The sequence below is a fragment of the Electrophorus electricus genome, chromosome 8 (genome assembly GCF_013358815.1).
Source record: "Electrophorus electricus isolate fEleEle1 chromosome 8, fEleEle1.pri, whole genome shotgun sequence".
In the NCBI taxonomy this organism is placed as follows: Eukaryota; Metazoa; Chordata; class Actinopteri; order Gymnotiformes; family Gymnotidae; genus Electrophorus; species Electrophorus electricus.
Window position 1 is genome coordinate 25,922,564 of NC_049542.1, and position 15,219 is coordinate 25,937,782.

The following is a 15,219-nucleotide window of genomic DNA, read 5'->3' on the forward strand; positions in this document are numbered from 1 at the left end:
TGAGAAGGAATACTATACAAGAATTCATGGTTGGCAGGTACGCTCTGCAAATGTATACTAAAGCACTTGGACTGGGCTCACTCTGGGAATACGTTATACATTATACTCCAAACGTATCTGAATGGAAATCCAAGATTTAAAAAGACCCAAAGCACTTCATCCACTATAAACAATCATGCATTTCAACAAAACACGAGCTACAAAAATGTGACATATTGTTGGATATTCTGTGGGATATAATGATGTGTTTTGAAGCACATTCGGCATAGACATAAATGTCAACTCACATCTATATGAAATTCATATATCAACCTTTTGAATGTAATGTGTGTGTGTGTGTGTGTGTGTGTGTGTGTGTGTGTGTGTGTGTGTGTGTGTGTGTGTGTGTGTGTATGTGTGCCAGCAGAAAGGCAATAAAAAATGTCTTTCAAAACATAAATAATAAAACATTTTTCTGTGGTTTTGAATGTGTTTCTGGAACATTTAAGTCAATAGTATATGGGCTTTAATGGAAAGTTGAATGGATAAAAGAACTGTAAACAAAAAAACAATATCTTGTCATCTTTGCTTATTTATATATCTTTGTCACATTTTGTGTTTTTGTATGACATCTCCAAATGTGGAGATGTCATACAAAACTTTCTTACTAATTGCTTTCTTACTAATAGCAACCTTGATGTTTGCCTATATTGCCAAAAATGGCCCAGCCGCTCCATACATAAGGTCACTGGTCAAAGCCCAATCCGTACCTCGAGTACTTTGAACCTCAAGTATGGATCTGCTTGAAATACCATGCTTCAAATCTCATGGAAGACAAGCATCTGTCCTGGCTCCAAGATGGTGGAATGAACTCTCACTTGCTGTCTGGACGGCAAAGTCCCTTGCAGTCTTCAAACGCAGACTGAAGACACATATATTTGTGGAATATTTAAATGACAACTGACCTTGCTCCCATATTGACTGACTAAATTAGTACTTATTGTAGGATAATGTGTATTACACTGATGTTGTTTAACAAACTCTAGCACTTATTGTTAATTACACTGTTTATTGCTTAAGAGAGACCTTGTGTATTCTGAACTTCTAGGCATCAGCAGTGGTCCCTATATTTCTACAGTATTCTAGATCATTTGTATATTGGACTCTAACCTGCTGTACTGGATAGGATGTATTCAGTGAGTAAATGACAAAGCACTTTTGTAAGTTGCTCTGGATAAGAGTGTATGTTAAATGCCATAAATGTAAATGTAAATGTAACTAGGAATAAAACTGACACCAATGCTCAGATTACAACATCACAAAGTAATAATGAGTTCATGTTTTTCTTCAATGAGAAAATTAAGCACAATAGAGATAACATTAAGAGCATTAACATAATATCGGGCAGCTACTTAGAGATCAGAGCAACCAAGCCAAAAATGACTCTAAATGCCAGAACTTACATCTCTGATCTTGTGCTCAAAATCCTCCACTTGCTGACTAGATTCACTGCCAACACATTTTCCTGTAGCGCGCCACACTGCCACCGTAGCCAACTACTTCTCTGTTGCCCTTAATGGACGTTCTTTTGCGGGATGGGTCTTGGGCACATGCACACCTTGGGACAAGACTAGGACCTCTAGAAAATTTGACTAGACATTAATTGCTTATTTTTCCTTTTTTTTTTCTCTTTAAATTGTTATTTTTGTTGTGACCACTGTCAGCCAGAGAAGGATAGCCCCTGCCTCTGAGTCTTGGTTCCTCTCAAGGTTTCTTCCTCATGCTCTGGGGAGTTTTTCCTTGCCACTGTCACCCTTGGCTTGTTCACTGGGAGCTTGGACTTGGACATTTGTAAAGCTGCTTTATGACATATGTTGTAAAAAGTGCTATATAAATCAATTTAGATTTTTGATTGATTATCACATCTTTAGGCTTTCATGAGATTTTTAACTTCTTTTTTTTTTTTTTTTTAAATGCTTAGCTGAATCAGGGGGCGGTGACAGGGCTAGCACTAATGTACATTTGAGTGATGACTATTGATGAGTGGTAGAATGACTAGATTTGGGTAGTTTCAGTAGCAACTTCGTTTTTAAAGTTCCTGGACATTTCTGGAAAAAAAAGCAGCAGAATCTTTGTATGCTGTGTGTTCCCAAGCAGTGAAGCTTTACCACAGTGACACTTTACAGCATGCCTTGCTGAGTGCTCCTTATCATCTAACCCGCCTCAGATTTTTCCTATGATAGATGGAGTTAATTCCTCCACTCACCATTTCAGTAGAGACACAAACAGCCCAATACTAAGCAACAAATCACAAGAGGTCCCTGCTGGTGTTTTGCCTGCTCAGGGCTAGTGAACTACAGCAGCTGCAAGAACCAACAGCAGCTGGTGAAAATAGTTTGTTTTTGATCAACACGAGAGGAGACGCTGACAAAAGTAAGTTGGCGAAGGGCCGTACAACTCTGTTAGGCTGATCTACAGCTGGTGGCCGCTAGTTAGTTGGGTTATTTGGCATTAGCAGGGGTTAGCTGGGGTTAGCAGGAGTTAGCAGAAGTTAGCTGGGGTTAGCTGGGGTTATCTGGGGTTAGTTGGGGTTTAGAAAGAGCACACTACAGATGTTGCTCAACAACCAGTATCAGGATGTTCGCTGCCAGCACAAAGAACAGCCCTACAGTGTCTGTTCCTACTTCAGCTCAGTGCCATCTACTCCCGAGTTATTGTCAAGAAGAAGGGAAGAAGCTGGAGGCGTTGTCTACCAAGCTCCATAATCTGGTGAGGAAGGCATACCCCAGTGATTCTGAAGTGGAGCAGCTCAACCTGTGGAAGCATGCCTGAGTACTTTGTCTCTATAGAGCTTACAGTGCCATCTCAGCCTGGTAGCTCAGACATCACTGGAAGAAACCCTCAGCAAGCTGAGGAGATCCTTTGGTAGAGCAGGAAGGACTTTGCTCCAAGATAGCTAGTGTCTAGTCAGGAACATCTCTGTGTGCTGGAGAGTATGTCCAATGTGTTTGTAGGGATTAGTAAAAAACTGCAACTGTTCATCACAATTGGATCTCCAAGAGCCTGAGACTCTATTCCCTGCTCACCTAATATGAGTATTGGTCTGAGGTTGTTTTTTTGTCTACCTTCCTCATGTCTCTGTTCTGTGTGTGTGTGTGTGTGTGTGTGTGTGTGTGTGTGTGTGTGTGTGTGTGTGTGTGTTTTCCCATCTGTTTTTCAGTGTAACTAAATGGCTACTATTAAAGAGCAACTTCAGCAAAACTTTCTTACTAATTGCATGATCCCTCACCAGGTGGACACTTACATATAAAACTACATATTGAGCATATAAGGTATTCTTAATGGACAGGTAAAAAACTAAAAAACAGACATAAACTCAAACATTAAAGTTAAATGAACAGGGCAAAGGGCATTCCAATTGTATATGCAATGGGACACAGGACAAATTGTAAATTTTCTAATTTTAATGATGATACTACCTGCTATTATGTATCACATTTTGTGTTTTGTATGACATCTCCAAATGTGGAGAACAAACATTAAATACAGATATACAATACATGTTTTTATTCACTTTTTGTCTGTATCACAATCTCAGACTTTCATCTTGTCACAAATGTGTCACAGTGTGAAAACAGCCCATACTGTTATCATTGCAGGATCTTTATAAACCGTAGATGCACATTTTTTTGCTGACAGTGTCTTTGATAAGTGAGGAGTAAGAATTATAGAGCCTATACATTCCTGAGCTCTATAATTCTCACTCTTCACGTTTCAAGATGTGAGAAAGAAGGGAGAGGGTTTGAGTGTTAGACGTCTGTTGAGGAGTGGTGAGCCATCATGTTAATGAAGTCAAATGTCCCTAATGAAGTCAAATGACCCTCAGCCTGACAGGGAGCCTGGATGAAATGATGAAAAACCACCACAGCACGCTCTCAAATGTGCATCTACGGTTTATAAAGATCCTGCAATGATAACAGTATGGGCTGTTTTCACACTGTGACACATTTGTGACAAAATGAAAGTCTGAGATTGTGATACAGACAAAAAGTGAATAAAAACATGTATTGTATATCTGTATTTAATGTTTGTTCTCCACATTTGGAGATGTCATACAAAACACAAAATGTGATACATAATAGCAGGTAGTATCATCATTAAAATTAGAAAATTTACAATTTGTCCTGTGTCCCATTGCATATACAATTGGAATGCCCTTTGCCCTGTTCATTTAACTTTAATGTTTGAGTTTATGTCTGTTTTTTAGTTTTTTACCTGTCCATTAAGAATACCTTATATGCTCAATATGTAGTTTTATATGTAAGTGTCCACCTGGTGAGGGATCATGCAATTAGTAAGAAAGTTTTGCTGAAGTTGCTCTTTAATAGTAGCCATTTAGTTACACTGAAAAACAGATGGGAAAACACACACACACACACACACACACACACACACACACACACACACACACACACACACACACACACACACAGAGAACAGAGACATGAGGAAGGTAGACAAAAAAACAACCTCAGACCAATACTCATATTAGGTGAGCAGGGAATAGAGTCTCAGGCTCTTGGAGATCCAATTGTGATGAACAGTTGCAGTTTTTTACTAATCCCTACAAACACATTGGACATACTCTCCAGCACACAGAGATGTTCCTGACTAGACACTAGCTATCTTGAAGCAAAGTCCTTCCTGCTCTACCAAAGGATCTCCTCAGCTTGCTGAGGGTTTCTTCCAGTGATGTCTGAGCTACCAGGCTGAGATGGCACTGTAAGCTCTATAGAGACAAAGTACTCAGGCATGCTTCCACAGGTTGAGCTGCTCCACTTCAGAATCACTGGGGTATGCCTTCCTCACCAGATTATGGAGCTTGGTAGACAACGCCTCCAGCTTCTTCCCTTCTTCTTGACAATAACTCGGGAGTAGATGGCACTGAGCTGAAGTAGGAACAGACACTGTAGGGCTGTTCTTTGTGCTGGCAGCGAACATCCTGATACTGGTTGTTGAGCAACATCTGTAGTGTGCTCTTTCTAAACCCCAACTAACCCCAGATAACCCCAGCTAACCCCAGCTAACTTCTGCTAACTCCTGCTAACCCCAGCTAACCCCTGCTAATGCCAAATAACCCAACTAACTAGCGGCCACCAGCTGTAGATCAGCCTAACAGAGTTGTACGGCTCTTCGCCAACTTACTTTTGTCAGCGTCTCCTCTCGTGTTGACCAAAAACAAACTATTTTCACCAGCTGCTGTTGGTTCTTGCAGCTGCTGTAGTTCACTAGCCCTGAGCAGGCAAAACACCAGCAGGGACCTCTTGTGATTTGTTGCTTAGTATTGGGCTGTTTGTGTCTCTACTGAAATGGTGAGTGGAGGAATTAACTCCATCTATCATAGGAAAAATCTGAGGCGGGTTAGATGATAAGGAGCACTCAGCAAGGCATGCTGTAAAGTGTCACTGTGGTAAAGCTTCACTGCTTGGGAACACACAGCATACAAAGATTCTGCTGCTTTTTTTTCCAGAAATGTCCAGGAACTTTAAAAACGAAGTTGCTACTGAAACTACCCAAATCTAGTCATTCTACCACTCATCAATAGTCATCACTCAAATGTACATTAGTGCTAGCCCTGTCACCGCCCCCTGATTCAGCTAAGCATTTAAAAAAAAAAAAAAAAAGAAGTTAAAAATCTCATGAAAGCCTAAAGATGTGATAATCAATCAAAAATCTAAATTGATTTATATAGCACTTTTTACAACATATGTCATAAAGCAGCTTTACAAATGTCCAAGTCCAAGCTCCCAGTGAACAAGCCAAGGGTGACAGTGGCAAGGAAAAACTCCCCAGAGCATGAGGAAGAAACCTTGAGAGGAACCAAGACTCAGAGGCAGGGGCTATCCTTCTCTGGCTGACAGTGGTCACAACAAAAATAACAATTTAAAGAGAAAAAAAAAAGGAAAAATAAGCAATTAATGTCTAGTCAAATTTTCTAGAGGTCCTAGTCTTGTCCCAAGGTGTGCATGTGCCCAAGACCCATCCCGCAAAAGAACGTCCATTAAGGGCAACAGAGAAGTAGTTGGCTACGGTGGCAGTGTGGCGCGCTACAGGAAAATGTGTTGGCAGTGAATCTAGTCAGCAAGTGGAGGATTTTGAGCACAAGATCAGAGATGTAAGTTCTAGAACTTGGATCGGTGCAAAGGATTCTAGAGTCATTTTTGGCTTGGTTGCTCTGATCTCTAAGTAGCTGCCCGATATTATGTTAATCCTCTTAATGTTATCTCTATTGTGCTTAATTTTCTCATTGAAGAAAAACATGAACTCATTATTACTTTGTGATGTTGTAATCTGAGCATTGGTGTTAGTTTTATTCCTAGTTACATTTACATTTACATTTATGGCATTTAACATACACTCTTATCCAGAGCAACTTACAAAAGTGCTTTGTCATTTACTCACTGAATACATCCTATCCAGTACAGCAGGTTAGAGTCCAATATACAAATGATCTAGAATACTGTTGAAATATAGGGACCACTGCTGATGCCTAGAAGTTCAGAATACACAAGGTCTCTCTTAAGCAATAAACAGTGTAATTAACAATAAGTGCTAGAGTTTGTTAAACAACATCAGTGTAATACACAATACCCTACAATAAGTACTAATTTAGTCAGTCAATATGGGAGCAAGGTCAGTTGTCATTTAAATATTCCACAAATATATGTGTCTTCAGTCTGCGTTTGAAGACTGCAAGGGACTCTGCCGTCCAGACAGCAAGTGAGAGTTCATTCCACCATCTTGGAGCCAGGACAGATGCTTGTCTTCCATGAGATTTGAAGCATAGTATTTCAAGCAGATCCATACTTGAGGTTCAAAGTACTCGAGGTATGGATTGGGCTTTGACCAGTGACCTTATGTATGGAGGGGCTGGGCCATTTTTGGCATTATAGGCAAACATCAAGGTTTTAAATCTAATGCATGCAGCTACTGGAAGCCAATCAAGGGAGTGCAGCAGTGGAGTGACGTGTGAACTTTGGAAGATTGAAGACCAGACGTGCTGCTGCATTCTGGACAAGTTGTCTGTTGACAAAAGGTCTGAAGGCTCTTAAAAGAAGACCAGCAAGTAGCGAGTAGTAGTAGTCTAGCTTTGAGATTACAAGAGACTTTATAAGCACCTGGGAAGCTTCCTGCAACAGAAAGGATCGAATTCTTAATATGTTACAAAGGAGAAATCTGCCAGGCCGGGTTAGATTTGAAACATGACTTGAGAATGACAACTGGTTATCCAAAGTTATGCCCAGGCTACATGCAGCTTCGGAAGGTGATACCAGGGAGTTCTCTAAGAAAACTGTGAGGTCATGGTAAGGGTTGGGAGTACCTGGAATGTACAGAAGCTCGGTTTTACTGCAGTTGAGCTTCAAGTGGTGGGCTATCATCCATGATTCAAAGTCAGTAAAGCATGCTGAGATATGTCTGGAGAGCTGAGTGCCAGAGGATGGAAAGAAAGAAATTGAGTGTCATCGGTATAGCAGTGGTAGGAGAAACCACGAGAAGATATTACATCACCAAGAGAACGAGTATACAAAGAGAAGATAATTGGGCCTAATACTGAGCCGCGTGGAACATCTGGAGAATCTACATGTATTAGATGTGGATCCTCTCCGTGTCACCTGATAGGATTGTCCCTCCAGATAGGACTGAAATCATCTCCATGCAGAGCCAGTCACACCAAGCCTGGAGAGAACAGAGAGAAGAGTGTTGTGGTTCACTATGTCAAAGGCTGCCAAAAGGTCTAGAAAAACAGATGACAGTTTGGCAGCTTTAGCAGTATGAGGTTTCTCCATCAGTGCTATGAGGGCTGTTTCTGTAGAATGTGCTGGTTTGTAGACAATTGATTGTAAACTGCTCATTCAAGGGCTTTTGAGAGGAAAGAGAGAAGTGATACCGGTCTGTAGTTGATAACATTGGAACCTTCAAGTGTGGCTTTCTTGAGGATTGGTACCACCCTGATGGTTTTGAATGCAGTTGGCACATATCCAGAAGATAAGGAGTTGTTGATGATGACAGAGATGAAAGGAAGAAGATCTCTAGCGATTGTCTAGAACAGAGCAGAAGGAACTGGATCCAGTGGACATGTAGTTGGATTGCTGGAAGTCAGGAGTTGAAGAATTTTGTCTGAGGAGAGATGAGAAAAAGAAGTCAGAGAGTTGGTTGTTGGGGAATGCACATTGGATGGAAGACTGGGAAGAGAGAAAAAGGACTGGTGGATTGCTGCAACCTTCTCCTCAAAGAAGGTGGTGAAATCCTCAAGAGTAAGAGATGAGGAAGGAGGGGAAGGGGGAAGATTAAGGAGAGAAGAAAAATAGTGAAGAGCTTGTGTGGATCAGATGCTGATGATTCAAATTTCAAATATAGTAGGATGACTTTGCAGATGTTACTTCCAGTGAAAACTTGGAAAGGAGAGACTGGAGTGAGCTGAGGTCTGAATCTAGGTGAGATTTCCTCCACCGCCTCTCTGGAGTCCTAAGTTCTCTCCTGTGGGAATTAAGTGTTTCTGTTAGCCAGGGGGCAGGTGGGGAGGACTTTGCAGGTCTAGAGGAGAGAGAGCACAGAAGATTCATTGATGAGGAGAGTGTACAAATAAAAGAATTTGTAACTGTATACAAAGAGAGAGAGGATAGAGAGTCAGGGTGAGGAAGGGTGGACAAAATAGTAAAAGTAAGGGAAGAGGGAGTTATGGAGTGCAGATTGTGATGGAAGGAGGAGGAACACATTGGGGAGGAGTGGATGGAAAGAGAAGGAAGGGAGAGAGAGAAGGATAGAAAGTGATGGTCCGAGAAGTGGAGGGGGGTGACTGCGATGTCTGATGTTGTGGTGGTGTGGGTGAAGATCAGGTCCAGAACATTGCCCGCTTTGTGAGGTTGAGAAGAGCGGTTGAGGGTGAGGTCTAATGCTGTCAACAGCAGAAGGATGCAGGAGGAATGCAGCTTGTCTGATGGAAGGTTGAAGTCACCAAGGAGAATGAGTGGATTTCCTTCAGTTAGATGTGCAATTGTACTAAAAAGAAATCTAGGATTATTTTTGTTATTTTCACTGTATGTCAGTACAAAGTCAAGCGTATGTCCACCAGAGTGTGTGGGTTCTCTTACACATTGGGTGAAACCAGTTGATTATAATATAGATCTAAAGGCCAGTCTCAGAGCATTTATTATATATAGCAAATATTAAAATCACCAACAATAATGTCTCTTTCTACTAGAGTGACTAGATTAGAGAGGAGATCTGCAAATTCCTTAATACATTCTGAGTAGGGTCCTGGTGGCCTGTAGATGCCAATTAATGGAAGAGGCTTATTATCACTGGCTACATCATTTATGCTAGTAAAAATTATTTCAATGGGCTCAAAATCATAGCCAGATTTCTGGTTTATGCATAATGTATCAGTATAATAACTGCAATGTAGCCTCTATGGCCAGATAGACGAGGTGTACATAGCTGTAGCTAGAAGGACATGCTTCGTTTAAAGATATGTACTCATTTGGCTTGATCCAGGTTTCTGTTAGACAAAGTACATTAAATCTATGATCTGTTAGGATTTATTTATCATGAGCATTTTAGATGTTAGGGATCTAACATTTAGTAATCCCAACTTTTTAAAAAAGGTGCAGGAAGTGTTCTGTGAATCAGTTACTTTAATACTAATTATTTTATTAAGACATGTTTTTCTTTGTTTTCTGTATTTCTGATTAACTCAGGGAACAGACACTGTCAATATGATGAGCCTACAGTGACGTCACGTAGCGACCAGCAGATGGTTGGTTTAGCCTCTTTGTCTGCTTCCTGGCCTCCACTCTAGTTTGTCATAGATTAACTAGATCTGTCATGAGACTGTGGCTTATGTTACAGGAAAGGAGAGCAGCACCCTCCCTAGTAGGATGGATACCATCCCGCCCTAAAAGGCCAGGCTCGCCCTCCATTATGTTCCAATTATCTATATACACCACATGGTTTTGTGAGCACAACTTGGACATTCAGCAATTCAGTGAAAATAACCGGCTGTACATTATATTGCCGTGCTGCATTGGGATGGGACCAGAGCATAGTACATCGGACATCGCCTTCACAAATTGACACACATCTGCAATATTATTTTTAGTAATCTTTCACTGACCAAGGTATATATAACTATCTCAGAGAACCTATGCGTTTTTAAAACCTTAAGATTACTTGCAATGTCTGGCTCCCTGGCCCCCGGTATACAGCTAACTTCTGCTGCTGGTGACCCTAAAGGCCTAGATAATTTCACGTGTCTTAAAATAGAGTCCCCTATAACAAGAACTCTTTCAACAGGCTTCTCAATGGGTGCCTCACCGAGTGGGGAAAACCTGTTGGACACCTGAATTGGGGCTGTGAAATCAGAAGTGGCCATGATAGGAAAGCAAAATGTTAGTTACTTATGTTTTTGGTAGTTCTTTGGATGTAATTTGTGATGATAAAGTAGTTTTCAATGTCTGGTGGAAGTTGCCGGTTTCCAGATAGAATGTAGTTACATCCTAGGAAAAAACTGATAAAGCGTTAGATAGCAGTAAGAACCAGTATGCTGAAACTGTGGTGTTGGCTTGAAACAGTTTAAAAAACAGGAAGCAGCATCAACACATATAATCAAATCTAAAGTAAATGTAACCCCTCCATGACAGCAGAAAACAAATTCAGGTGATTAGGCAACATAAATATCTTTCCCTTGTGAACAACTTGCCAATTCAGATAAAAAATGAAAGGCTCAAATCTTCAGGATTATTGTCAAAGCAGTAATAAACAAACACTGTGCCTAAAGAGATTAAGGAATTTAGTCCAATAAAACCAGCAGATCTTCAGATCAATATAAATAAACTATCAGAACATTATATTAATCAAGCTATTATTCACAAAACAGGGGTGTTTATTATTGGTTTTCTTATTTGGGCACAGCAACCATTTACCATTATCAGTGAGACAAGCACTGATTACATGCTCATAGCTCAGACACTGCAGCCTCAGCAGGTTATTTCCCCAAATAAATTTAGTATATCCTGTTAAGGCAGGTCATGTTATCAATGTCTATTTCTGTTCAGCAAATCTAGGGATCATAAAGGTGAAAATAGCATTACTAAATATATAGTAAAATATCCTTCTATACTAAAAGAATCAAATGTGTAGTTGCTTCCACCATCACGGTTCATTTCTTTCCTGGAGTGTGTTGTATTATATAATTGTAATGAATCGTCAGGACACAGGTAGGTGTGGATCCAAATGCAAGAGTTTATTGTAAACACAGGCAGGAAGGAGTTGTGAGGAGAATTAGAAGGGCAGTCGTAAACGTGAAGGGGATGGCGAAGAGGAGAGTAGAGGGCACAGTCCAGCTCCAAACCAGCTGGCAGAATCTGAGATCATCGAAGGGCTAAGAGAGAGGCATTGTCTAGGGGAAGCAGAGGTCAAAATCCAGAAAAACCAACAGGAACAATGAACACTCGGTATGCATGAGGATACAATACTTCACGAGTATGCTATGGGAACCGAGAGGTTATACAAGAAACTGAATCGAGAGACAGGTGTAGTCAATCAGTATTCAGGTGAGGCTGATCTATGTCTGGGCGGGGTAAAACTAGTGGGCTGTGCTGGCACTGTTACTATAGTAGATGTTCTCATGTTTTTTTTGCACTACATTATTGAAATAGACCAGAATACTGCATGAATTTAAGAAGTGTCATCAGTCAAATTTATATGTTTTCTTGTTGCTAAGTCTTTAACATCTAAGGCAGACTTTATTAGCATTTTGCTTACTATTACCTAGTTCCATAGTGTGGTCCAACCAGTTGCTTGTGCATACCTCTGTGTGGTATTCTCAGCAAGGACATCACATGACATGTGACTGTTAGGGTTTAGATGCAAGGTAGCATCCAGGACAAACAAACAAAAACAAGTGAGCCTAAAGTGTCTAATAAATGTTTTGTAATAACATAAGCTAATATAAATACATCTGCAGTTTATTGCAGATGCTGATAAAGAAGCAGAGGATTGAAAGCATTCAAAAACAGATCATGTAACAGATGGTGTTTCTGTCATAATACAACACAACAAACCTAGCCTCAGCCCAGCATCTTACTTGTAAAATGAACTAAAATGAGCAGAGTTTCAGAAGAAGCCCCAGTCACTAAGGGAGAAAGAGTAAGCACCGCTTTCTTTTTTGATGCATCTGAAGACATGAGACAAGGTGGGCTGACCTTAATGGGTAGCTAATATGTGTTCCAGGCTAAGGTAGCTAATATGATTTCACCAGGTTGGTAGATTAGATAGATTTTCATTTTGTCAAAAGATCTGCAGGTTAGATGAATTGGTTACTCTAAATTGTCCTGGTGTGTGTGTGAAAGATTGTATGGCTGCATGCCCAGTCTCAGTGATGGGTGGTGCTGTGTTCTGGGTGTGCCTGCTTGTTCACGGAAGTGTAAATGGCTGTTCCCTGCAACCACCTCACATTAGCTGACCATGCATCTGTCCTGCTGATCCCACAAAAAAAAAAAAAGTGTGGCCAGAGGGAGCAGTTTCAGGTTTCAGCTCAGCAGGGCTAATTCAGTTGTACAAACAGGAGCATGCTTGAAGATACTGCTTCTTATGGAGATCACATGAACTTGAAGCAATATGCACAAATTATGGAAAGATGGTTGTGTGTGTGTGTGTGTGTGTTCTAGGTTCACTGCTGGGATTTCCCCATTTGGGACTCTGCCCCATTCCTCACCGGGTTTTCAACTGCTCCTACTATTTAATGGCCCTTCCCCCAAGAGAGAAGGAGGAAGAGAAGGGAGAGAGTTGTGTTAGAGTTTGTTGGTTTGTGATTTGAACTTTTGTATGACTTGTCTATGACTTTGTTTCCCCCATTTTTGGACTTCGTCTTAGGCTTAGCTCCTCCTTTTTTGGTAGCTGTTGTGTATGTACCTATACCTTGATTGTATAAAAAGTGCAAATATTGTTTGTTACTTTGTTCTTGACATTGGTGGTAGGGAGTGACTGCCATTTTTGTTGGGTGTGGGTTTTGCCTCTGTGTTTGTGTCAGGTAGTTAGGGAAGTCTGTTGCATGTTTCTTTTATGGTTAGGATTATTTAGTGTGTACTTTTCTTTCATTAGTGTGGGTTTTGTTTATTGTTTTGGCCTGGGTCACTCCTGAAGACATGTATTTTTCCCTTGCTTTGACCACAGTCCTTTGTCTTGCATCTGTATGCATCAAACTGGAGATCAAAATTAGAGAACAATTTATGAACACTTGATTTTTTCAGAAATAAATGTAATCATTGGTCAACATTTGAAGGATTTTGTTAGGCGTATACCACTAGAACAATGTTTTACAAAATAACCAAAGGTATTTCAACATAAAACCTCTATTTTGCAGAAAACACAATGATCAAAATTAGAGAATAGCAATGACTGTAGCACAGAAAGATTAACTACATTTTGTGAAGGTTATAACACTTACCAATCAGTAGGAGGTTTACAGGCTGTTGCTTTGAATGACCAGCACATCTGCAGCCACAGGACATCACTAATCTCACACTGCTTTGGTGTGATTTTGGTCCATTCTTCTTGCAGTCTCTTCCACAGTTCGGTGACTGGATTTCTTGGCCATAACGGTCAAAGATTTTCCAGAGGCTTTCTATTGAGTTTAGATCAGGATTCTGGGCTGGCCATTTCATTGTATCAATGTTTTCAATTTCAAGGAACTGCTTTTTTTTGCCATGTGACAGGGGGCATTGTACTGCATAAAAATTGCTGGCTGACTGAGTGATGAACGCAAGGAAAGAAGCACGTGTTGAAAGTTCTGATACACACTTGCATTCACTCTGCCATGTAGCTGTACGAGAGGTCCATCTCCTGCTGCTGAAAACATTCCCCAAACCATGACACTTCCTTCTCCACCTTTTTATTAACTTCTTTACACACTTTGGGTTCAGTGTTTCCCCAGATTGTGAACAAACAATGTTTCCCCATCAGACCCAAATAAATTAAACTTGCTTTCATCACTAAAGGGAACTCTGGACCACTTCTCCTCTGTTCGCACATGCTCCTCAGCAAAGGTTAGTCTAGTCTTTTGATTCTTTCTGCTAATGAGAGGTTTGGTCACTGCAGAGTGGGCTTTCAGTCCAGATGCTCTTAAACGTCAAGACACTGATGACAGTTCCTTACCCTGTTCAGTGCTGAACCAGTGAGCAATTCTAGTTGCAGTGTTGAACCGATTACCCGAAGTGTTTCTCCGCGTTGTCCTGTCCTCTCTTGCATTTGTCTTTCGTGGGTGACCGGCCTTCTTTGGGGACTTGAATGAGTTTGTGATGTTGTAAAGATACAATATTCTAGAAATCACAGACTTGGAAGGACCAACTTCTCGTGCTATGGCTGATAGGGTCACCCCTTTGGCCTTCATCTGGACAACCTGCTGCTGGAGGGTTTCAGTCACTTTGGAACGGATCACCATCTTGCAAAGTCAGTGAAAACTGGAAAGTTCGGCTGACAGTTAAATAGGGTTTGTCAGATAATTAAGGAAATTAGCACCAGGTGCCAGATTAACACCAATAACTTGCTGGTATCTGAAAGTGTTCTCTAAATTTGATCAGTGTTCTTTTCAATGATCTCATTTCAGTTTTTTATACTGTGCTTTAGAATATATACAACTCATGAAATAAGCTTAAAATACTGCTCTTTTACTCCTGTTAGGATAAATTCACATAGGACTACACAGTGACCTTGACATTTAGGAAATTGTGTGTTGTTCTCTAATTTTGATCTGCATTGTATGTTGTATGAACTTTGCCTCTTATCTATGCTCTGCGTCTTGGTGCTGTGTATTTGTATTTGGTTCTCTCCGTGCTCCTCTCTGGTTAGGTTTTGTTTCTAGTTCTGGTGTTTTATTTCCAGACCACCATACTGAGATTTGTAGAGTTTATGAATAGTGTTGTGTACAGTTTACAGCATTTATTGTATGTCTAGTAGCACTATTGCATGTGTTATTAGATTTGTACTGTTTGCTGCTGTTATGTCATGTAGAATCATATCCTGGGTAAACTGTATTTTGTTCTTCACTCAATATATCTGTGCTGAAAAGGAATGAAGTTGACGTTTGACTAACAAAGATGTTACCATAATTAAAATATTATCTAGCTAACAATAGACAGATATAAAATCTCATCATTTATCTAACTAAACAAAAAGGGGGAA